Below are 25,063 nucleotides of genomic sequence, written 5' to 3'. Positions count from 1 at the left end.
TTACTTCGTAGAAAGAAGCACCCGTGTTTGAAAGTGATGCCTAATTGAGTGGCTGACAAAGGGGCGAATCAGAGAAAGATTTCACAGAGTAGGCTACGCCCATCTCTTAAGAGAAGGGAAAAGGAAGGGAAGCAATTGAAGAGAGCACAGAGAGAAAAAAGGAGGTGAGGAGACATTTTTTTAAACCAGGACAGTGATAGAGAGACAGGTTGCAGACAGAGAAGAAGCTAGACACAGGTAAAGACAGATGAGCCAGACAGTGAGAAGGAGACAGGAGATTAGGACAGATTGCCGGAGCTAGTTCAGACCCAGGCCAAGAGACAAGCCAGACTGAGTCAGTCAGCTGGAGAGGGATTTGAACCAGAACAGCTAAGTTGAAGCAGCCAATCAGAGATAAGAAAGAACAAGGAAGAGGTGAGCTTTTTCAGCAGTGAGTCTCAAAGGCTGAAAACACTCTAGAATAGATTGTGTGAAGGCTAGAAGCATCCAGGAGGAGGTAGGTTAACAGGAAGAACATTATAAGCCTTAGAGACAACAATTACATCAGGGGAATAAAAATTATATTTACAGTTTGGCCTCTTGGGCATAGACTGATGCTTCTTTCTAACCTTTGCTGGCTTGTCCTTAGCTCCAGAACTCCAAATGTTGTGTGGATCACTGTTAAGATAGCTTATCCATTTTCCCAGATGATCACCTCTGCACTCATGGTTTCAAATATCGTTTATATGCTGTTGACACACAGATCTCTATTTCTAGTTGCTTCTTTGAAGGGCAGAAGTGAATAACACATGTTCCAGGTAGCGTCTCTACTCCTTAAGTAGACAAAGATGGACGGCCATCAAGAAGCAGGAGTCCACTTATCTCTGCTTCCCTAGGTCTCAGGTTACAAGTGCATACCACCCGAATCTTAAAGATTACGTGTGTTTGTCCATCTGTCCCTCTGTCCCCCTGTCTGTCTGTCCATCCGTGTGTGTGTGTGTGTGTGTGTGTGTGTGTGTGTGTATGTATGTATGTATGTATGTACATGCCTGTGAGTATGTGTGAACCCATGTGTGCCACAGCACATACACTAGAGCTCTGAGGACAACTTGGAGGAGTTGGTTCTTTTTGCCATTTTCACCATTTGGGTTCTGGTGATGGAACTCAGTCATCAGGCTTGGAGAGAAGTATCTTTCCTGATGTTTCCCTCCCTTTAAAAAATATAACACCTAGGGATTGAACTCAGCTTCTTATCTTTGTACGTCTAAGTACTTTACTCTCTGTGTTGCATCCAGCCGCCCTGAACCCATCAGATTTTCCTCGACACATTTCTCTTAGGGAGCTTTGTAGGTGAATCCAGGAGGGTATGGCGTACAGCTTTTGCTGAGCTCATCCTTCTACCCTGGAGGTTGAAAAGAACCTTGATAAGATTTAATACCCATGCCCATGACCAAAGTCTACACCTTGATCATACCTTCACAGCTTGGAAAAACCAATTCTCATTTTCACTGCCCTCTCGGAGCCGTCTCCAGAGACAGCTCTGCAGCCAGCTGCCTGTGTGTCTGCTCCCTTCTGCTGAGAGACGTCTTGTTCACAATTACATGCCTGGCTTCCTTCTTTCAAAACACCTGATGCCTATAATAAGATTGGAACAGCTGACTATTACTGCAGAGTGGTGGGTAGTTCTGACCAGGAAGGCAGTTGAATGTATTCAGTAGTGAGGAGATGTTTAGCTGTCTATGGACAGTGGGCTTGCTTTGAGGGTCTGTATACACAAAGCTGTCATACATGGCCACACATGCTTGCGTGTATTCCGAAGGACATGTTTTATTAGTAGAAAGAGAATCTGGTATAGCTACTGAAATAAGCAGAAAAAGCAGTTTATTCAGCAGGAGCTTGCCTTGGTCAGTAGGACCAGGCAGTCTTGGAACAGTAAGAGTAGAATCATTAAGTCTGACATCTTTTTTTTTCTCCCAGAGGTAAGAGAAGGAATGTGGATGGCCCTTGGAAGGCTTTTGCAGAGCACATTGCCTGAGGTCATACAAGGATACAGAGGGGAAATGGGTGTGGATGTTAGGGGAGAGCCAGGCTGTGAGCCCCAGACCCTCCAGAACATGGCCACTTGGCGTGCTTCCCCTTGCTTACATGGTGGGGACCTGTATGCCAACAATCCCTGTGTCCTCCGTGTTCTCTGTGTTGGCCTCTCTGCGTGACGGAAGCCTGACCTTTATAAATGTGTGAATTTGGAAGCAGACTTTATACTTACAGTATAGGTGGTTAGGTCGACACTCCCAGAGTTTCCTCTAACTCTTGCCATAGCCACAGTAGGGTGTGCTTGTGCTCACCATTAATCGCCAACAAAGTGGTTCTGCCCCAGAACCTTCACAGTGTGATGAAAGCTTTCACTTTTCTGCTCTGTGTTTAGTGAAATTAGATTATCAGTGTTCCCAAGTGACTTCTTATTGCTCTAGAGAGGAAGTCATTTCACAGGTGATCTTTGGGGTATGGTTCCTTATGTCTCCCATTGGGTCTCAACACCTCTTTGCTCTTTGAGACTCAAGCACATTGGTGTTCTTCTTGCTCCTTAAATATCTTATGTTTCCTTGTGTCTCTTGGGTACATTGTGAATGTTCTGCCTTGAGAATGACTGTTAGCTCTCAAATAGCTTCAGCAATCAGATTTATCCTTTATCCTATACAGTAAAGAACTCAAAAGGGAAGCTATTGGCTAGTCCATTTGCTAGCTCAGTGGTGTCACGGAAGGTCACATCTCCCAACATCTTTGTGTTTTATTTTCTCAGTACTTTGTTTGGCCTTTATCGCACATGTAAGATGGTCATGCGTCAACACCGGTGTGAAGTAGGAGAAGCAGACTAGGGAGCACTGCTTCTGTGTGGGTCTTGCTAAGAACCAGGGAATCTTGAAAAGAAACCAGATGCCAGCTTTCTTAGATTCAGGCTAAACTTACCATAGTTGCATCGAGGTGAAGCTAGCATTGAGTGACATTCTGAGAAACTGGTGTCCTAGTCTGAGTTTTGCTAGTTACTATTTGATTTTATTCTCCTGAGTGCTCCCTCCTATGGAAAGGGTTGGATCAAGTAATTACTTAATATAATATAGTCCTGCCACTAATGCCTCATCTGTCCATTCATTCCCCATTCATGTCTATGCCTTCTTTGTCCTTCCACCAATCTACCCATCCATCCGTCTGTCCATCCATCCATCCATCCATCCATCCATCCATCCATCCACCCATGCCTCTTCTCTTTTCCACTCTACATTAATCTTTTACTTGACTTGTATATACTGAGGGGCTATTATGCCCCAGGGATTGTGGTAGGCCATAGGGTTTTAAGGGAAACAAGAGATAACAGTTTCTACACCTGAGATTGTTACAAGCTGGTGAAAGAGAGAGATGAAATAATGACAACTAATGGGCTATTCTAGGGCTGTCTGACTTTGGGGAGTGACACTTACTTATTGTTGTGGAACACTGTTCTCTGGGTATGGTGTAATTGTCGTCTGGAATTCTTAGCACTATGATTATCTGCACTAGACCTAAACCAGGTTGAGCCCGTTAACATTCCATCACGGAGGAGGGAGACTCACAGGACACTACTCTTCCTTGAGGTTATGTAGGCAGTTACGAGTTTCTGAGAGAAAGAACTTTTTTCAGTGGTGTAGTCACTCCTACGGTGCCCAAGCTTCTATAAGTCACTCTAAATAAGTGTACTGGTGAAACAAACTAGCCAGGAATACCATTGCTGCTCTGGTTTGGTCTTGGTGCCATATCTGAGCTGGATGGATATTTGTTATCTCACAGCTTAGACTGTGGTGGGCAAGACCTTTCTGATGTCTCTGTGAAAGAAGCAAAGAAAATTCATTATTCCTCATCGCTTTCATTCTTTTTTACCTGTAATTAAGGAGTAAGGGCTAGAGAGATGATGGCTCAGAGATCATAGTAAGCACTTGCTAGTTTTCTAGAAGATTAAAGTTTGGTTCCTAGCATCCATGTGGTGGCTCACAAATGCCTGTATCTCCAGTTTCAGGGAATCTGATGCCCCATTCTGGACCCCGTGGGGCATAGACACTCATGTAGGCAAAATCATGCACATAAATAAAAACTCATATAGATATAAATATGAAGAAATATGAAAAATTAAGAGTAATTAAAACAATAAAATAACAAGATGCTACATGTCTGGATTCATGAGCTTTTATAATTACATGGGTATAAAGCCTTCACCTACAAACAAGTATTTCTCTAACCACCTCTTCCCATACCTTCTTCTGGCTTGGACTTCTGCTGGGGACTGTGCTGTTCATTCTACTTTTGTACCGGCTTCCGTTTTGCTTAGCACATGCTCTTAGGTGTTTTCTTACACGTTTTCTGTTGCTGGCGGTTCATTTGTATTCTCAGTTAGTTTTCCCCCGTGCAGATGTAGACAGTGAGTATCTAGGAGTAAAAATGACAGGTCAGAAGGTGGCTAGAACCACCTTCCCACAACATGTTAGAGAGCCAGCTTTCCTCCACCCCTGCCAACACCCCGTACTCTTAGCTTTTGATCAGCATTCTCTATGGATGTGCTTGAATCACTGTTTTTTTTTCTTTTTTTTTTCTTTGTGAGAGGTCCGTTCAGTTGTTTATTCATTTATTTGCATTCCTTCCAGTTCCATTATATTTATTTATATTCTATTTTGTGTGCATATCTATGTGGGCGAGCATGCCATAGTGGGCATGGTGGGGCTGAGAGAACGTCCTGCAGAAAGAATATCTCTTCTCCATGGTGGTGACCGGGAATCACACTCTAGCCATCCCGCTCGGTGGCAAGCACCTTTGCCTGAGGAGCCATCCCACAGGTCCCAATGTTATTATTTTTAAGCCACTCACTTGAAGGGCTAATTTTTTTTTCCATTCTGGCTTCCTTTTGTCAGACAGACTTATTGCATGTGCAATTCACGGATTCTGACTTATCCATTCATATTCTTGCTGGTGCTTTTCCTGAGGAGAAAATTTGAATGTCGATGAAGTCCAATGTGTTATTCTCTTTTGTAGTTAGCTTTTTGTATTTAAAAATAAATCATTGCTTATTCTCAACTTGAAGAAACGCTATCTCCTAGAAATTTATGTTTCCAGCTTTTATGTTTGTTCTTTGATGCATCTTGAATTAATTCTCTTGTGTGGTGGGAGATTGAAGTTGAAATTTATTCTTAAAAAGACACATCCACAGCTGGAGAGATGGTTAAGAACGCTTATTGTTCTTGCAGGGGATCTGGGTTCAGCTCCCAGCACCCACAATAGCAGGTCAAAAATCATCTGTAACTGGGGTTCTAGGGGAATCTGGTGCCCTCTTTTGGCCTCTGGAGGCATTGCAGGCATGTGGTACACATACATACATGCAAACTCCCAAACACATAAGATTAAAATAAATAATTATATATATATGTAATATACAATTATATACAATTATATATAATTTTTTATTTTACAATATATAATATATATGTATTATATATTATATATATGTATTATATATTATATATATGTGTGCACACATAGACCTCCCTTCTCCTATTTCACTGACTTGGTGACTTTGTGATATATCTGAGTCTATCCCTGTGCTCTCCATTCTGCTCAATGATGCATATCTATATTCATAGTCTCTTACACTGTCAGTTTTTGCAGTGTTAGGAAAGTCTTGAAATCAGGCAGTAGAAGAAAGCCAGCTTTGTTCTTGGTGTTTATGATTGCTTGCTTATGCCGGAGCCTTTGTGTTTTAACTGAAACTTTAGAATTAGTTGCAAACGTCTTCAGAAAATTCTGCAAGGAGTTATTTTTGAGTCCATCAAATCTCTGTGTTTGGGAGTTTGCCTGCATGTATGTATGTGCACCACATGCCTGCAATGCCTCCAGAGGCCAAAAGAGGGCACCAGATCCTTCTGGAACCCCAGTTACAGATGACTGTGACCTGCCATGTGGGTGCTGGGAACTGAACCCAGATCCCCTGCAAGAGCAGTGCTCACTCTCAACCATCTCTCCAGCTGAAGATGTGTATTTTTAAGAATAAACTCCAACTTCAATCTCATTTCAATGTGAATATCTAAAAATACCAAAGTTTTCATGTACTAGGCTTTAACAGTATATATCTTTACACTGATTTAGTTTTCAAAATGTTTATAATTGTTTTGTAGCTTTTAGCCTGAAGGTACACGTCTTTCATTGGGATCATCATCACCGTCATCATCGTCATCGTCGTCATCGTCGTCGTCATCATCATCATCATCATCCTGTGGCTAAAAATCAGCTCCTCTTGTAATCTAGGAAATCTTTCTACCACTGAACCGCAGATCCATTCTTACCCAGATTTATTCTCTCATATAACACCTTATGTTAATGCATATTATACACACACACACACACACACACACACACACACACACACACACACACACACACACATATATATACTGGTATAGTGTAATTAATTTTAATTTTAATTTTTAATTATTACTGTTTTACTAGATTAGAATTGGTTTGTATATATTGACCCCTTGTTTTGCAAGCCTTGTTAAACACGTTTATTGGCCCTGAGAGCTCTTTGTGAACAGACTGTCCAAGGCACCTTTTATTGACAAGTGTGTCCTCTCTGAACGATGATGTCTTACTTGGGTTATCTTCTCAACAGTCTGTATTTATTTCTTTTCTTGCTTTATTGCAATGATTATGGCGGCTAGTGCAGGGCTCAATGTTCTTACTCCAGTTCTAGCGGGGAAGCATCCAATGCCTCCTTATTATGATGCTACTGTCAGGCTCTGATATTGATTTGCTCTGCTAGTGTGAAAAGTTGTCCGCCTTTGCTGAGAGTTGCGCTTAAAAATATTACAAATGATCATTTTATTGAGGACTTTTTCTGCATCTATTAGGAAGGCCTGGTGGCACCCCCAGGTCCAGTCAGCATTGAGAAGAGCCACCTCACCAGCAGGAAGTGTCCAAGGGCAAAAACCACAGTGACAATTTTAATAAAGATGGTGGTTAAAACTGGCTCTTAAAAGAAGTTTTAATTAAAAGAAACGTTTTTATGAGTATGCATGTTTCGTCTGCACATTTTTCTGGGCATCAGCATGCATGTTCAATGGCTTCAGTGGAGGCCAGACGGTGTTGGCTTTCCTGAGACGGGGGTAATAGACCGCTGTGAGCCACCGTGTGGGTGCTGGTAATAAACCTGGGTCCTGCAACAGTCGTCTAGACACTGAGCTGTTTCTCTAGCCCCATCAGCAGCATTTTTTCCCTAAATGGAAATTTTGTGCATTTTGGAAAGCAGAGTGCCATGGGCTTCCAAATCTTGTCTCAGAAAGATTTCTAGATTTTTTTTTTAAATTAAAACATACGTAAATAGTCAAACAGGAATTGCTGACTCCCTCTTGACCTGATCCAAGAAAACCCTCAAATTCATTGGACCCTGGAAGGTGGAATCAGGTCTGATTGATCCCTGAGAGCCTGCACTAGTCATACCTGTTTTGTCTGCCCATCTTTTTATGCTCCTGAGTTTAGGTGTCTCTTGCTGTGCTGTGTTGGGGCTGTTCATACTTAGGGTGATGGTGCTTCTGGGAGCAACCTGGAGTGGTTTTACTGTTTTCTCTCAGAAACACCAGACAAAAAGATGCCTCCCCCCGTTTCCATCAACAAGTAAAACGACAATTTTGAAGTAGAGGATGATATCTGTGGCAAAGCATGTGGTCTGCATGTGGTCTGCATGTATGAGGCCATACGCTCAATCTCTAGCCTTAAACAAAAGTGGGAAGCCGTGTCTCTTTGGCCCATCAACAGCACTTATCCAGCCCTAGGTCAGTACCATGATGCTTTTTGATGAATAAATGATGCTGATTGGCTGGACCTTGTTACATCTCTACCAAGGTGGGTGAGCGAGAAACGACCCTGTAGCTTACACAAGGAGGGAGAATGCAAAGTAAGCAAGGTGAGACCAGAACAAGACAGACCCCCACACACTCAGAAATGACCCCCCACGTACCTCCATGTTCTTGGTTGGTTTGTCTGCTGGTAGACAGCAGAGAAGTATACTTCAGTCCAGTGGGGCTGGCCTTTAGCAGTCTCTGTGGGTGCTCTTTGTGAAATGTGGTTAAGCGACTGCTTGTTGAGAGCCTGGTTCATTGGATTTATGGTGGACTGAGCAACCGTACCTTAAGAGTGTTGACTCAGGACTTGATGGTGGCCTGGAAGATAGTCCCCAAGGGCATGCTCTTTGGTTTTGTAAATAATCCACTTTAGGCTGGCATTTCTTTTCAGCAGCTTGGCTGAAGCTCTAGCAGATGCATTTATAAGAGTTTTACATAAACTGCTCCTAAAAATGTTGGACCTCTCAGCTTATCTAACTTATGGAAAAATGTAGGAGTAATATACAATCTGTAACTTCTTATTTTTTTTTGATTTGGAAGCACACAAATATTATGATAACTGCAATCTCTTCATTTAACCAACATTTTACTGTGGTGAGATAGATCTGTTTCGTAAGAGAAGAAGTAGGCCGTAAAGTCACCCTAGAAGACAGCCCTCCCCAAGAAGGGATAATTGGCCAACTCACACTGACATTAAAGTACCATAACAGGCATTGCACAAACAGTCGCAACAGTATCAGTTTTCAAAATTACAGCGACTCTAATTTCTGTAATTTCCTCTGTATACATTTTTTGCTTTGGAGATCTGTACTTGACGGTGCGTCTTAGCATGGAACCTTGATGTCAGCCCGTGGACCTGATTGCTTTTCAGACTGCTTAGAAAGCCCAGCAATTATATAACTCTGCTGATAGTTACAGGAGAGCGATACTGTTCATGATCTGTCACTCGATTCTGATTCTTTCCCATTAGACCGCGAGTGGTTGAAAACACTTACCCGAGTCATAAATGCACACTTCGTTGGTCCTGACACACCTAAGCCATTTCTGCCTTCTTCCTCTAGAGGGCAGGGGCAAAGCCATGGTACCTGAAGAGTGCATGAAGGATGCTGGGCATTTACCTGAGGGCTCCCTGGTTGGGGGTGCTCAAAAATCCTTACCATTTTGACTGAGACAAGCAGGGAGTAATACTGCACGTCAAAAGCATTCCCCCTCAAGGCTGGGGCTGTTTCTACTTCTGGAGTGGTGAACAATGTTTGGGGGATCTGTCCCCCTCCTCTTGCCACAGACTCCTTACAGAACATCAGAATCAGATCCTTCAGGATGTCCACAGGCTGGACCCAGGAACCTTCTGGCAGGATGGAATTCCAGAGATTAGCCCTTAGCTCTTCCTCATGACGACAGTCTAGCCTGTACAAGAGTAAGACTGTCTTGAAAGCAATCCGTGTGAAAAATACCTTAAGGTTTAATCAGGTCAAGTTCAGGATATCTCAGAAGAGCCAACATGGTCAGTGTGGGCCTCCTTCATCAGAACATAATGTCAAGATCCTGGGAGATGAAGGGATGTGGTAGTCGAACTCCAGCAGGCTTATTGGCATTTGAGACCAGGTCACTCGTATTTCTTAGGGACCTTCTTGTGATCCGTGTGTTAACAGTCGCTGTGGCCGTTGCTCACTGTGTGCCAGGACTATCCCCCATAGCTGGCCACCAAAATTATGTCTGGGCACATAACCTCTGAAGGGTGAGGACAAATGGCTCTGGCTCTGAGCCATCACACAGTGAAGTCTGTCTGTGTCACTGTGGAGTGCGAGGTCATTTCTGAGGGCTCCATTATACTGTGACTGTTCATACACTACATCAATCCCAGAGAACTGGGCTGAGTGAACACCATTTCAGTTTGTTGGAGAAACTAAGAGTGCTTGGAATGGAGGAGAAACAGTTAGCATGAAGCCATGTTAGGGAAGAGGGACAACCATGTTTAAAACTCCTCTTATTCTCAGTTTTTCAGTCTAGGACTCCTTCCCACCCTCCCCTTTCCTCTCTCCTGGAATTCATGTCACTTCCCACCCAGTCTTTTTAATTACAATAAAATAGATATACAATACAGTGCTTCAGTCACTGAAACAAATGGTTCAGTAGCATTCCCAGTGTTGTACAACTGTCGTCAAGAACTCCAGTAGAACTTCACTATCCTAAATAATCCTTTCGACATTGTTTCCCTTCCCGTATCTGAACAGACAGACGCCTCACCCAACCACCTTACTGTCATCCCCAAGGTTGTACACTACAGCCTGCACTGTCTAGTGGGGACTCTGCTGTACAAGGCAGTACACTGAGCAAAAGAGTTGCCACCTTCATTAAATCAGCTGTGTCGATTGCGAGTGTCAATCATGGTCAGATCTGTTTGCTGTTGACATTCCTTTATGGAAGGAAGGGACGGGGAAGGTCAGAAGATCCTAATGGCCGCAGGCTCTCTGAAAGTACTAGAATACATAGAGTGGGAAGGGTATCTCTCAGAGTCTCCATCTGTGCAGCAATGGAGGAGCCAACATTCATGTGGAGTTCAGACCTTCCACTGTTGGCTGCTTTAGGGCCAAGATGCTCCTGCTAGTAACCTGTCACCTGCGCTCTGTAGTGACCCCTCACTCACACTCTGCAGTGATCCCTCACTCACACTCTGCAGTGATCCCTCACTCACACTCTGTAGTGACCCCTCACTCACACTCTGCAGTGACCCCTCACTCACACTCTGCAGTGACCCCTCACTCACACTCTGCAGTGACCCCTCACTCACACTCTGCAGTGACCCCTCACTCACACTCTGCAGTGACCCCTCACTCACACTCTGCAGTGATCCCTCACTCACACTCTGCAGTGATCCCTCACTCACACTCTGTAGTGATCCCTCACTCACACTCTGCAGTGATCCCTCACTCACACTCTGCAGTGATCCCTCACTCACACTCTGCAGTGACCCCTCACTCACACTCTGCAGTGATCCCTCACTCACACTCTGCAGTGATCCCTCACTCACACTCTGCAGTGACCCCTCACTCACACTCTGCAGTGATCCCTCACTCACACTCTGCAGTGACCCCTCACTCACACTCTGCAGTGATCCCTCACTCACACTCTGCAGTGACCCCTCACTCACACTCTGCAGTGATCCTCACTCACACTCTGCAGTGATCCCCTCACTCACACTCTGCAGGATCCCCACCACACTCTGCAGGATCCTCACTCACACTCTGCAGTGACCCCTCACTCACACTCTGTAGTGATCCCTCACTCACACTCTGTAGTGATCCCTCACTCACACTCTGCAGGATCCTCACTCACACTCTGCAGGATCCCTCACTCACACTCTGCAGTGATCCCTCACTCACACTCTGCAGTGACCCCTCCCTCACACTCTGCAGTGATCCCTCACTCACACTCTGCAGCAGTGATCCCTCACTCACACTCTGCAGGGATCCTCACTCACACTCTGTAGTGATCCCTCACTCACACTCTGCAGTGATAGCTCACTCACACTCTGTAGTGATCCCTCACTCACACTCTGCAGTGATAGCTCACTCACACTCTGTAGTGATCCCTCACTCATACTCTATAGTGATCCCTCACTCATACTCTGTAGTGATCCCTTACCTATTCTCTGTAGTAATACCTCACTCACACTCTGTAGTGATCCCTCACTCATACTCTATAGTGATCCCTCACTCATACTCTATAGTGATCCCTTACCCACTCTCTGTAGTGATCCCTCACTCATACTCTATAGTGATCCCTCACTCACACTCTGCAGTGATCCCTCACTCACACTCTGCACTGATCCCTCACTCACACTCTGCAGTGATCCCTCACTGGGAAAGTATTTTGTCTGAATATATGTCTGTGCGCTCTCAGAGTCCAGAAGAGGGTGTCAGATCCCTTGGAACTGTAGTGACAGGTAGTTATGTGCTGTCAAGAAGGAGCTATGGATTGAACCTGGGTCCTCCAGAAGAGCAGCTAATGCCTGTAACCTCTAAGGTATCTCTCTAGACCCTGGTGACATTTTCTTAAGGGCACCAATCTTATCAAGAGGCTCCCATCCTCACGACGCCACTTAAAACCAATGACCAACTAAAGGTCCCATATCCCAGTTCCCTGGATTGGAGGCTTCAACATTTGAACTTGGAGGGATGAACGCATTTCATGCACCCATCCATCTCCTCCCTAAAACCCTAGACAACCCTTTACTCTTATTTCCTTATCCCATCACTAAGCTTCCTTTTCCAGTCCGTACTTCACACTGGAGCCAGTCCTGGTCTTCCACGGAGCTTGTCATGTTGTTATCTCACACGGGTTGAGGGAGGAATCCACACTCCTTACCGAGGCACTTGAGACTTCCCAGGACTCCGTCCCCCTCCATCTTTCTTCCACCATCCCCATCATATCACGTTCCTGCTGACAACCCTGGGGATGCCTCACTTTTAGGGTACCTGCCTCTGCTTGATGCTTTGCCAGGCAGACATGTCTGTGCCTGGGTTTTAGCCTCCTTGCTCTTCACAGGTCCCCTGTCTCTTCTTGATTCATCCTGACTAAGATCATGCGGTTCTTTCTCCTGGCAGATACAGTGTATACCCTGAGGTTCTTAATTCATTTTGCATTGTCGTACTTTGCATTTTGTTTCACCTCCATCCTTTACAGAAAGAGCTTCCCCAGGCCAGGAACTCAGCCCGATTGTTCTAGGTTAATGCCAGGCCCTTGCACACTTACAGATCTTCAGCACACTGCAAACGAGGCAGTTAGCTTTGCTCTGCAGAGAGGGAGAGGGCAAAAAAAAAAAAGAGTCAGAAAATAGCTAAGAGTTCTTCATGTTGATTTAATCAGAGCAGAAATGTTTTGAGTGGGAATTGATCAATAATGAAGAGGCAAAGAGAGGCGCGGAGTGCCTGTTTCTGATAATGTTCAAACAAAAGCTGGGAAGACAATCTTTTCGAGTGCTGTAGAGAGAATTTCTGACATTGGAAGGTTGCTAGAGGCTGCCTAAGGCTAAGTTTCTCAGTTTCAGCACTGTTGACCTTTGGGACAGGGTAAATCTTCTTTGTGGTGGTGAGAGCTGTTCTGTGTGTTAAAGGATGGTTAACAGTGTCCTTAACATCTATCTCCTAGATATTAGACTTCCAAGGTTGTGATCTCAAAAATGTTCCCAAACTATAACAAATGTTCCTGGTAGGCAAATAACATCTCAAGTTGAGTGTGATTGTTAATATATGTGCTATTTGGTCCTATTTTTAAAATAACTACCTCAGAACCAATGGGAATTTTGTGGGTTTAAAAAAATAGAAAGCGGTGAAGAAAAATGTTTTTGCTGAGCTTACCTTGTTACCTTGTTTGCTGTGTTAATCTGTGAGGTGGGGAGATTGACTTCCCTTTGTGGTTTGAATGTAAATGTCTCACTTAGACTCATGTGTGTGAGACTCTTGGTCCCTCTGCTGCCATGGCTCCTCTTTCATAGTGGGCTCTTAAACCATGCAGACAAACAAACCCTTAGGTCCCTTCTTGCTAGGTAGTCGCGGAGACAAGGGAAATGTCTCATATTTTGAAGATGGAGAAGTTGGGGCTTAGAGAAAATGTACAGCTGGACAGTGACACACTGGGTCTCCTTTGCAGAGCTGCCTGACAGAACCTGTCTTCTTCCTCTTATTTCTTCTTCTTCTTCCTTCTTCTTCTTCTTCTTCTTCTTCTTCTTCTTCTTCTTCTTCTTCTTCTTCTTCTTCTTCTTCTTCTTCTTCTTCTTCTTCTTCTTCTTCTTCTTCGTCTTCTTCGTCTTCTTCGTCTTCTTCGTCTTCTTCGTCTTCTTCGTCTTCGTCTTCTTCGTCTTCTTCTTCGTCGTCGTCGTCTTCTTCTTCTTCCTTCTTCTTCTTCTTCTTCTTCTTCTTCTTCTTCTTCTTCTTCTTCTTCTTCTTCTTCTTCTTCTTCTTCTTCTTCTCCTCCTCTTCGTCTTCGTCGTCTTCTTCTTCTTCTTCGTCTTCTTCTTCTTCGTCTTCTTCTTCTTCTTCGTCTTCTTCTTCGTCTTCTTCGTCTTCTTCGTCTTCTTCGTCTTCTTCTTCTTCCCCTAAGTGTTTGTTTCCCCTTCAATGCCTTTAAGCTCATCTCTCACATCTACCTTGCTCCTGTTAGGAGCCTCACACTTAAGATCTGAGCACATTCCAGTGTTTGCTTGTAGTTTTCCAGGGAGCCCTGGCTCAGTGCTCGCTCGCAGGGGAGGACTGTCCAGGAGCCTCAGGTATTTGGAGCACCCTCAGTATTATTGGGTGGGCTCACTGAAATACCTTCACATCGAGATGTTCTTTTCTGATGCTGTTTTAGGTGAAACCCACATGCTAGTGAGGTCTAAGAAGCTTAAATAAGAACAGAGCCAGGACACTGCTAGCACTGACAAACATGTTTATTGTGTTCCTTTCTGTCAAAGCAAGACCTCTAATCCCCTGTGCAAGATGTTAGAAACCAACTCTTCCTAGCTTCCTCCTGAGGGTCCTTGCCATTCATCCACCTTTGGAGGCATTGTTCTGGAATAATCTGGAAGCTTCTGGAGACCAGGCTACCACTCTCTGGGTTGACAGAGCTCCTACAACTCATCATATATGTCCAGGAAGCTATGCCTGGTGGATTCCAGAGAGTCACACCTTGAGGGATCCAGCGTTTCTCACCACTTAGGCCTCTTAGAGTAGCAGAGTAGACCTGGATCCAAGTGGATAAGAACTCTTACTCCAGTGAACTCACATGGAGTTTCCTGGCCATTTTAGTCTGAGTCCTTGAACTCACCTTAAGAAATATCCCCATGCCATGTATTCTTGTTCAAGCCTTGTCTGTAATCAATAGTGACTCTGTGGTGTCATGTGTGCAGGGGGGGGGTAGTTCTTATCTTTTGAATTGGGCCTGAACTCTCCGTACAAAAAGGAAAAGAGGTTTGCCACTAGGACCGAACTTAGCCAGCATTTTAACTGTGCCACAAATGAAAGGTTTAGCTTGGAGAACACCCAGGTGCTGTGCTGGTATCAGCTGTGTTTGACTCATCCCTTGAATGACCTGACATGTCATTTCTCTGCTCTTTAGATGACAGCTGGGATGCATATGACCAACAACACCTGGAATTGTGACTCAAAAGATACAGACCCTTTAGGGTACATATTAATGTCACACTCTGGACTCCATGACCTCTCTAGACTTTGGGTGGAAAATGTAGAATGCTGTTATTTCTCTGCAGCCTAAGGAATAGGTGGAAAACAAAGACAGAATCTGCCGGGGGAGGGTAGGGGGGGAAGAGGAGGAGGAAGAGGAGGAAAAGTAGAAAGAGGAGGAGAAAGAGGAGGAGGAGGAAGAAAAGGAGGAAGAGAAAGAGGAGGAGAGGAAAGGAGGAGAAGGAGAAAGAAGAGGAAGATGAGGAGAGAGAGGAGGAGGAGGACCTGGTAAGCAGGGCCCATAGTGACAGACTAACTCCAGACATATCAGGCAAGACTTTGAAATTTAACATATGGGATATTTTGATGGAGCGGTGACATCTGATATTCTATAGCACAGGAGGGTAATTGGCTGGCAACAATGATTGCAGATTTTAAAATTGCTATGAGAGAGGATCTGAATGCTCACAACAGAAGGGAATGATAAATGTTTAAGGTGATGGATAGTCCAATTATCTTCTCTAACTATTACTCATTGTATATGTGTATTGAAATATTGCACTGTACCCCATAAGTGTGTACCAATAAAACAGAACAAAACAAAAACAGCATCAAAAACCTTTCAAAATCTCCTAGTCTGATTGATGTAGGTGAGCATGGGGGTGGTTTAGGAATTTTGCTCTATTTTTTTCCTTTGATTCTTTTTACCACAAATGGAAGTTTGGTACCCATCCATTTGGCAGTGTCTGTTAAAGATGTGAGGACCAGCGCCCAACTACCCAGCCTCATTTGGCTGCTTTGAAGAGTCGGATCTGTGGGAAGAGGGGTCAGCAGAGCTTCTCCAAACCCACAGCTCAGAGGAAGATGAGTACCAGAGGCTGCTCTTGTCACCATCCTGTGGGAATAAAATTAGCTCTTTCTCATGAGTAGTTAAACTACTGCCTTGTTTATTTCTGCCAACGATTCAGGTTTGTGCTGTGCAAACAGGAAGTGTGTATATGCATGCTTGTGTGTGTGTGTGTGTGTGTGTGTGTGTGTGTGTGTGTGTGTGTCTGTGTCTGTGTCTGTGTTTGGGGGGGAGCTGAGACTGACTGACTATTGGCATGTGCATCTATGTGTGTGTGCTTGGCATATGTGTATCTATATGCTTATGTCTGGCATGTGTGTATCTGTGTGAGCATGCCTGGCACATGTGTATCTGTATCTGGTGGGAAGTAGTGGTAGAATTCTATTTCCCTTCACTCAGAGTCACTGTTAAGATATCTGGTGTCAGAAAATGTCAGTCGGCGACCAGGTGCAGCTTCATGTCACATAACATCACAAGAGACGTGATACTTTCATTCGCTTTCTGAGAAGCTGTGTGTTCAATGGAGCGCCCACTCTGTCTGGCTTCAGATTTGCTCTGGCTTGGGGAGGTGTCACAGTTCAATACTACGCCATGTCTTGGAATATCTCAGTAAAGATGAAAAAATGCAGACCTGCAGTTTTCAGAAAACAGTTACAGTTGTGTGTTTGCACAGTCACATGAGGAGATACATAGGCTTTGTGTCTGGTTTTCGTAAGGAATGCCAGAAATGTTCTGTCGTCTCTGCCTAATCTGATATTTGTTTGTAAAGCTCCCCAGACAAACCTTCTGCTTGGGAGTCTTGGCAAATTGCTCAGTCTGGAAGGAATCTCCCAGTCTTTCAAATTCTAGGCAAGGGATGACGTCAAAAATGCATGCATTCATTCATTCATTCATTCATTCATTCATTCATTCATTCATTTGTGAAACAGCTCCGAATCTGGGAGAGAGGTTGCATTTGGAAGGAGAACCGGAAGCCAGCTTGTTTTGTATGTGAGGTATGACAAGATTCTTATAGATTCACTTTAAAAAATGAAAGCTCAGAACTTGTAGCCTGACATCCCCAGGGCCATCTGATAAATGCTGATGGCTTTGTGACACCACACATCACTTTCCTTCCCCTCCATTTCACATTTATTTCTTTGAAAGACTCACCAAAGCCTGGACTTAGAAGGAGCCTGGCAGCCTTTGTGGAGGAAAAGCTTTCTTGAGAGAGAATTTTGTGCGTGTGTGAACACCGGGTGCATGGCATCACATGAAGGGCATCTGGGACGTCAACCTGTCTGCATTCCTCTGCAGCTCTGCTCGTGTTTCTTTGACTGAACTATGTGATGTCCTGTGTCAAGCTACTTTCTTAGTGATTGGTTAGCTCTTTGGTTTTGGGATTTGACCCCCCAGTTATTTAGAAATGCCTTCAATAAAAACACACAGTCAACTTGGCCTCAGGTGCTGTAGATGATGAGAAAGGGTGAGTGACCTAGGCACATGTGGTCTTTCTCTCAGATAAGACCCCTCCACAAACAAAGGCTTGCACTCAAACAAGAGCTCTTTGTACACGGAACACGTCTGCTGTTAGGGACAAGGCCTCTCCGATGGCTGCTGTCAACTTTGTCATATTTTATTCATGAGTTGTTTGTGTCTGGATGAAATAAGAAAAGCCGAGCTCCACACCATAATTACGGTATGAGAAGATAAAATTGTTATTATGGTGACATTTTTTTTGAAGAATTTAAAAATCTCCCTAATAGTTCATTTGGAGACTTTTTCAGAAGGACTGAGTGTGTAGCACAGATTTATGCTGTGTGGAGGCTCCCGAGCTCAGTTATCCTGGGACGCACAGTTCATGGGGCTCCTTGCACTCAGTGGATGAGAGTGTATGTAGAGAGAGGACTCCGGCAGGAGTTCTACGTAAGTAGAAATGCCGATGGCGTCTGTGCATGGACTATGCTTACATTATCACTCTCTAGTTGGTCAAAGCGCTGTGTTCTTTCCTGTTTTTTCAAAAGTTTCACTGTTTTTATACAGTGGGGGCATCTGGATCATCTGCTATGACTGGTCTGGGAAAATGTGTCAGAGATGCGCACTTGTAAAAGAACGTGCACACCCCACAGTCGCTGAGGGTAGCGACATAGGTTTTAGATAGGGAGCTGAGGCTCCAGGTGTATACCATGCATCGAGGATGTAGGCATGCAGAGACTGAACCACCAACCAAAGAGCATGCATGGGCTGGGCCTAGGCCTCTCTGTACATATGTAGCAGATGTGCAGCTTGGTCTTCATGTGGGTCCTGAACAACTGGGGCAGGGGCTATCCCAAAAGCTGTCGCCTGTACGTGGGATATGTCCTTCTAGTTGGGTTGCCTGTCTGGTCTCAGTAGGAAAGGATGCAGCTAGCCTCACAGAGACTTGATGTGCCAGGGTGGGGAGATACCTAGGGGAGGGGGCTCCATCCACACAGAGGTGAAGGGAAAGGGGTTATAGGGAAGGATTGTGGGAGGAGGCGGTGAATGGGATGTAAAGTGAATAAGTAAAAATAAAATGAAAAAAATTAAAAAATTCACAATTATGTAGTATTTTATAAAAATTATAAATGTGTTCAAATATTTATCACATATGTAGCAATATGAAAAAAGAAAGAGAATTTTCAGGCTCATTAAATAGCAAGCTGTTGTCACACAGGTCTCCTCTGCTGATACAGGGCTTAGGTGCTTCTTTTTTTAAATAGAAGAATATATTTTATTTTATTTTAAAGATTTATTTATTATATTTATATTACACTGTAGCTGTTCAGACACACCAGAAGAGGCATCAGATCTCATTACAGATGGTTGTGAGCCACCATGTGGTTGTTGGGATTTGAACTCAGGACCTCTGGAAGAGTAGTCAGTGCTCTTAACCACTGAGCCATCTCTCCAGCCCCCTATTTTATTTTATTTTATTGGTATTTTTCTTTTTTTATTGGATATTTCTTTATTTATATTTCAAATGTTATTCCCTTTCCCGGTTTCCTGTCCATAAGTCCCCTATCCCCTCCGCCTCCCCTTCTTCTATAAGGTTGTTCCCCTCCCCATCCATCCCTCCTTACTGCCCTACCCCGACATTCCCCTACACTGGGGGTCCAACCTTGGCAGGACAAAGGGCTTCTCCTTCCATTGGTGCCCAACAAGGTCATCCTTTGCTACATTTGCAGCTGCAGACTTAGGTGCTTCTCGTTCACTAAGATTCATCTGGAGATACAAACCGTCATGCTTGTGGCCTCCCTCACTCCTGATTACACATGGACTCACTGTGACATGTCTACCTCAGGGTTTATTACCATGGCCCCTTGTTCCCAGTGCCCAGTTGAACACTGTCTGAGAAGGCTGCAGAATGCAGGCCTCGTCTCTCCCGGTGTTATGTGGATGCTCATCCCAGCATGTGAAGACCAGAAGGAGAGTGAATGATATTTTTCAATACCATTCGTGATGGTGGCCCCGTGTCCGTCATACAGATTCTGTGGTAGACAGGTCATTGTTATCACTTGATACCGGCTTCTGGAGACCACGAGGCTGAGAGGCATTAAGTGACAGCCTGGATTTTAATGTTATTAAATGTCACTCAGGTACTGAGTGTCAAGACTGACAGGAGAACACAGGTCCTCTAACCCCAAATACCACTTCAGCGCAGGACCGATCTTGGCTTTTTCTGGATCACGGCACACCGGAAAATGAATGTGCACCACTGAAGAGAAAATGGATTTTTGTTTTATGTGTTCTGCTTGGTCACAATGAGGGCTAAACAGATCCATACCTGTTATCAGGGCTTGGATGTCCTGCGGAGAACCAACAGTGGGGAGCCTGGATAGCTAGCAAGGGCTATTAACGTGGGGTGATGGAAGACCTAGGTGAAAGCTAGGGTGGACCTTTGAGGTCAGAGAGCAGGCAGGGTTTGTGTGTGGTCTACGGGTCTTTGAACATGTTGGTCCATGGTCAGGACATGTCTGGGAGGATCCATGATCTCAGAACACAGGGAAACAACAGAGAGAAATAACAGTGTGTACCTGACGGTAATGGCAGCATGCACCGTCTCCTGTGCCAGCCTCAGCACCCATGCTCTGCTTCCTGAGGAAAACGGACCCTGTGTTGCTAGGATATCTCATCTCACCTTTTTACCAGAAATCTCAAGTTTACCCAAAAGCTTCTTTATTAGAGTTCTCTGAAGGAACAGAACTGATAGAATCTGTCCATCCGCCTATCGACCCACCCATCCATCCATCCATCCATCCATCCATCCATCCACCCACCCACCCACCAAACAGCTCATCTAATCTGTCTATCTCTGTGTGATTTACTTGAGTGGCTTACAGGCTGTAGTCCAGGTAGCTAGTTCCACAATGACTGTCTCCTGACAGAAAAGCCAAGAATCTGGTAGTTGCTTATTCAGCCCACGAGGCTGGATGTCTTAGCATCACAATCTGGTGTTAGAGTCCAGAAGGATTCTTAGAGAGCTGCAGGTCTTCAGTCTGTGTTGGAATCTGGACATAGTGACAGGAAAGATGCACTTGCCAAGCGAGAGGAAGGGCAAGCAGGACCCTCAGAAAAGGTTCCTTCTTCTGTATCCTTGTGTGTAAGCTGCCGCCAGATGGTATAACCCAGATTTACACTGGATCGTCCCATCTCAAATGATTCCAGGAATACCTCTCAGCCCTGCCCAGATGCTTGGGCTTTAGTCGATTCCAGATGTAGTCAAGTTGACAACTGAGATTACCTATCACAGCTCCCCATTTGTGTACTGTGTTTTACCAACTCTCCCCACACCTTGAAATTGGCCAAAGTATGCATGCAGTAAGTCATGGAAACAATCTACAGTTAATGATGCCTCTTACGTTTTGCAGTCAACACGATTTGTTTCTTGGGGTAAGTTGGACATCTTACAGCTTATGGTACTTTTGGCTTGATAAAGTACAGTGTGTTGCTTGGGAGGGGGGTGGGTAACACCAGGAACTAAACTGGACACATTTTATCTGGGGCAGGGACACTAAGTCTCATGGGTCAGCCGTTGCTGTCACGTTCTCTTGGCTGCGTAAACACCAATGCCTGTGCACCAAACCGGGTTTCCCCCCCCTGATTTGGGGCAAGGATTGGACATCCTAGTTTTTACGTTGCCAGGTGGTTCTGACATAGAGACTGATGAGAGCTTTCAGCTGGAGAGATCTGAACAGAGGAACAGGTGAGGCGTTCTGAGAGGGGGAAGAAAGACCCTGATTGGAGGGATCAAGAGGTGACCCTCAATGGGCTTGATCTTGTTAGCTGAACCCCCTTAGCCACAGGAACTGAGGGTTGAGCGCTATTCACATTGAAATGAGGCAGATAAAGAACAAATTATAATGGCACCATAATGATGATTGTGCATTGAATTAAGCAATGAATTTTTACAGTAGGCTTAAGGAGAGACAGACAGCAGCTAAACATCTTACAGTGCTGTATTTTCACAGGTTCAGGTTATGTTATTTTTTTTTTTTTTTTTATTAACTTGAGTATTTCTTATATACATTTCGAGTGTTATTCCCTTTCCCGTTTCGGGCAAACATCCCCTCCCCCTCCCCTTCCTTATGGGTGTTCCCTCCACCCCTCCCCCATTGCTGCCCTCTCCCCAACAGTCTAGTTCACTAGGGGTTCAGTCTTAGCAGGACCCAGGGCTTCCCCTTCCACTGGTGCTCTTACTAGGATATTCATTGCAACCCACGAGGTCAGAGTCCAGGGTCAGTCCATGTATAGTCTTTGGGTAGTGGCTTAGTCCCTGGAAACTCTGGTTGGTTGGCATTGTTGTTCATATGGAGTCTCAAGCTCCTTCAAGCTCTTCCAGTTCTTTCTCTGATTCCTTCAACAGGGGTCCTGTTCTCAGTTCAGTGGTTTCCTGCTGGCATACGCCTCTGTATTTGCTGTATTCTGGCTGTGTCTCTCATGAGCGATCTGCATTCACATTTTGATCATCCGTCTTGAGTTTCATTTGTTCTAGGCATCTAGGGTAATTCAAGCATTTGGGCTAATAGCCACTTATCAATGAGTACATACCATGTATGTCTTTCTGTGATTAGGTTAGCTCACTCAGGATGATAGTTTCAGTTCCAACCATTTGCCTACTAATTTCACAAAGTCATTGTTTTGATAGCTGAGTAATATTCCATTGTGTAGATGTACCACATTTTCTGTATCCATTCCTCTGTTGAAGGGCATCTGGGTTCTTTCCAGCTTCTGGCTATTATAAATAAGGCTGCGATGAACATAGTGGAGCACGTGTCTTTTTTATATGTTGGGGCATCATTTGGGTATATGCCCAGGAGAGGTATAGCTGGATCCTCAGGCAGTTCAATGTCCAATTTTCTGAGGAACCTCCAGACTGATTTCCAGAATGGTTGCAGCAGTCTGCAACCCACCAACAATGGAGGAGTGTTCCCTTTCTCCACATCCTCGCCAGCATTTGCTGTCACCTGAGTTTTTGATCTTAGCCATTCTCACTGGTGTGAGGTGAAATCTCAGGGTTGTTTTTGATTTGCATTTCCCCTTATGACTAACGATGTTGAACATTTCTTTAGGTGTTTCTCAGCCATTCGGCATTCCTCAGCTGTGAATTCTCTGTTTAGCTCTGAACCCCATTTTTAATAGGGTTATTTGCCTCCCCTGCGTCTAACTTCTTCAGTTCTTTGTATATTTTGGATATAAGCCCTCTATCTGTTGTAGGATTGGTAAAGATCTTTTCCCAATCTGTTGGTTGCCGTTTGTCCTAACCACAGTGTCCTTTGCCTTACAGAAGCTTTGCAGTTTTATGAGATCCCATTTGTGATTCTTGATCTTGGAGAGCATAAGCCATGGGTGTTTTGTTCAGGAAATTTTTTCCAGTGCCCATGTGTTCCAAATGCTTCCCTAGTTTTTCTTCTATTAGTTTGAGTGTATCTGGTTTGATGTGGAGGTCCTTGATCCACTTGGACTTAAGCTTTGTACAGGGTGATAAGCATGGATCGATCTGCATTCTTCTACATGTTGACCTCAGTTGAACCAGCACCATTTGCTGAAAATGCTATCTTTTTCCATTGGATGGTTTTGGCTCCTTTGTCAAAATCAAGTGCCCATAGGTGTGTGGGGTTCATTTCTGGGTCTTCAATTCTGTTCCATTGGTCTATCTGTCTGTCTCTGTACCAATACCATGCAGTTTTTATCACTATTGCTCTGTAATACTGCTTGAGATCTGGGATAGTGATTCCCCCTGAAGTCCTTTTATTGTTGAGGATAGTTTTAGCTATCCTGGGTTTTTTGTTATTCCAGATGAATTTGCAAATTGTTCTGTCTAACTCTTTGAAGAATTGGATTGGTATTTTGATGGGGATTGCATTGAATCTGTAGATCGCTTTTGGTAGAATGGCCATTTTTACTATATTAATCCTGCCAATCCATGAGCATGGGAGATCTTTCCATCTTCTGAGATCTTCTTCAATTTCTTTCTTCAGAGTCTTGAAGTTCTTATTGTACAGATCTTTTACTTGCTTGGTTAAAGTCACCCCAGGTACTTTTTATATTATTTGGATCTATTATGAAGGGTGTCATTTCCCTAATTTCTTTCTCGGCCTGTTTCTCTTTTGTGTAGAGGAAGGCTACTGATTTATTTGAGTTAATTTTATACCCAGCCACTTTGCTGAAGTTGTTTATCAGCTTTAGTAGTTCTCTGGTGGAACTTTTGGGATCACTTAAATATACTATCGTATCATCTGCAAATAGTGATATTTTGACTTCTTCTTTTCCGATCTGTATCCCCTTGACCTCCTTTTGTTGTCTTATTGCTCTGGCTAGAACTTCAAGAACTATATTGAATAAGTAGGGAGAGAGTGGGCAGCCTTGTCTAGTCCCTGATTTTAGTGGGATTGCTTCAAGTTTCTCTCCATTTATTTTAATGTTAGCAACTGGTTTGCTGTATATGGCTTTTACTATGTTTAGGTATGGGCCTTGAATTCCTATTCTTTCCAGGACTTTTATCATGAAGGGGTGTTGAATTTTGTCAAATGCTTTCTCAGCATCTAATGAAATGATCATGTGGTTTTGTTCTTTCAGTTTGTTTTATATAATGGATCACGTTGATGGTTTTCCATTATATTGAACCATCCCTGCATGCCTGAGATGAAGCCTACTTGATCATGGTGGATGATTGTTTTGATGTGCTCTTGGATTCGGTTTGCCAGAATTTTATTGAGTATTTTTGCATCGATATTCATAAGGGAAATTGGTCTGAAGTTCTCTTTCTTTGTTGGGTCTTTGTGTGGTTTAGGTATAAGAGTAATTGTGGCTTCATAGAAGGAATTCGGTAGTGCTCCATCTGTTTCAATTTTGTGGAATAGTTTGGATAATATTGGTATGAGGTCTTCTATGAAGGTCTGATAGAATTCTGCACTAAACCCGTCTGAAGGGAAACTTAGAGTCCATCCATCCACTCAACCATGTCTCAAAGCTCCTTCAGTACCTACTCTTCATGCTTTGTGGCCCTGGGCGCTGCAGCTCAGGGCTCAGCTTTCACACAGCCTCTTCCCTGCAGGAAGGAAATGCCCTTGGGATGTGAAAGCCACATCATGTGGGGCTGGGGTTGCTGGAGGTAGCTTTTCTGCTGAAGACTGAGTGATGAGTTATAGCCAGACATGGGTGTGCACAGGTGTGTGTGTGTGTGTGTGTGTGTGTGTGTGTGTGTGTGTGCGTGTGTGTGTGTGTGAATGAGTGGGTTCCCGGCATGTATGTACACAGGTGTGTGTGTGTGCATGAGTGTGTTCCAGGCATGGGTGTGTGCAGATGTGTTCTAGGCAAAAATATGACTTTCCCACAGATTTTAAGGCAGGAGAGAGAGCTTAAGTGCGAGTGAGTGCTAGTGGAATTTAAAGATGGCCAGAGCCTCTGGAAGAGGTAAAGTTGGTTCTGAGCTGGTCCACTAGATCTTGCTGTGCAAGTTTTTGGTGGTCACGTTAGGGAGACAGACTTCCTATTAAGTCAAATTATATTTTTATTAACTCTATTGAAAAAGAAAATTACTGCCATGACCATTTCTTTTAAATAATTTTTATATTTCATTCAGTGTGTGTGTGTGTGTGTGTGTGTGTGTGTGTGTGTGTGTGTGTGTGTGGTGTTTGCAGGCACATGCTATCCATGATGCA

The 25,063-nt window shown here is 44.1% G+C and overlaps 1 protein-coding gene across 1 annotated transcript in view; it reads left to right on the top strand.

Annotated features, from left to right (window-relative positions):
• Positions 1 to 25,063, top strand: part of LOC116892070 (protein kinase C-binding protein NELL1-like) — a 93,833-nt gene that overhangs the window by 52,984 nt on the left and 15,786 nt on the right. The gene's annotated exons all lie outside the window — the stretch shown is intronic.

This window comes from Rattus rattus, chromosome 2, assembly GCF_011064425.1.
Source record: "Rattus rattus isolate New Zealand chromosome 2, Rrattus_CSIRO_v1, whole genome shotgun sequence".
NCBI classification, from domain to species: domain Eukaryota; kingdom Metazoa; phylum Chordata; class Mammalia; order Rodentia; family Muridae; genus Rattus; species Rattus rattus.
This window is presented reverse-complemented; position numbering and strand designations above follow the sequence as displayed.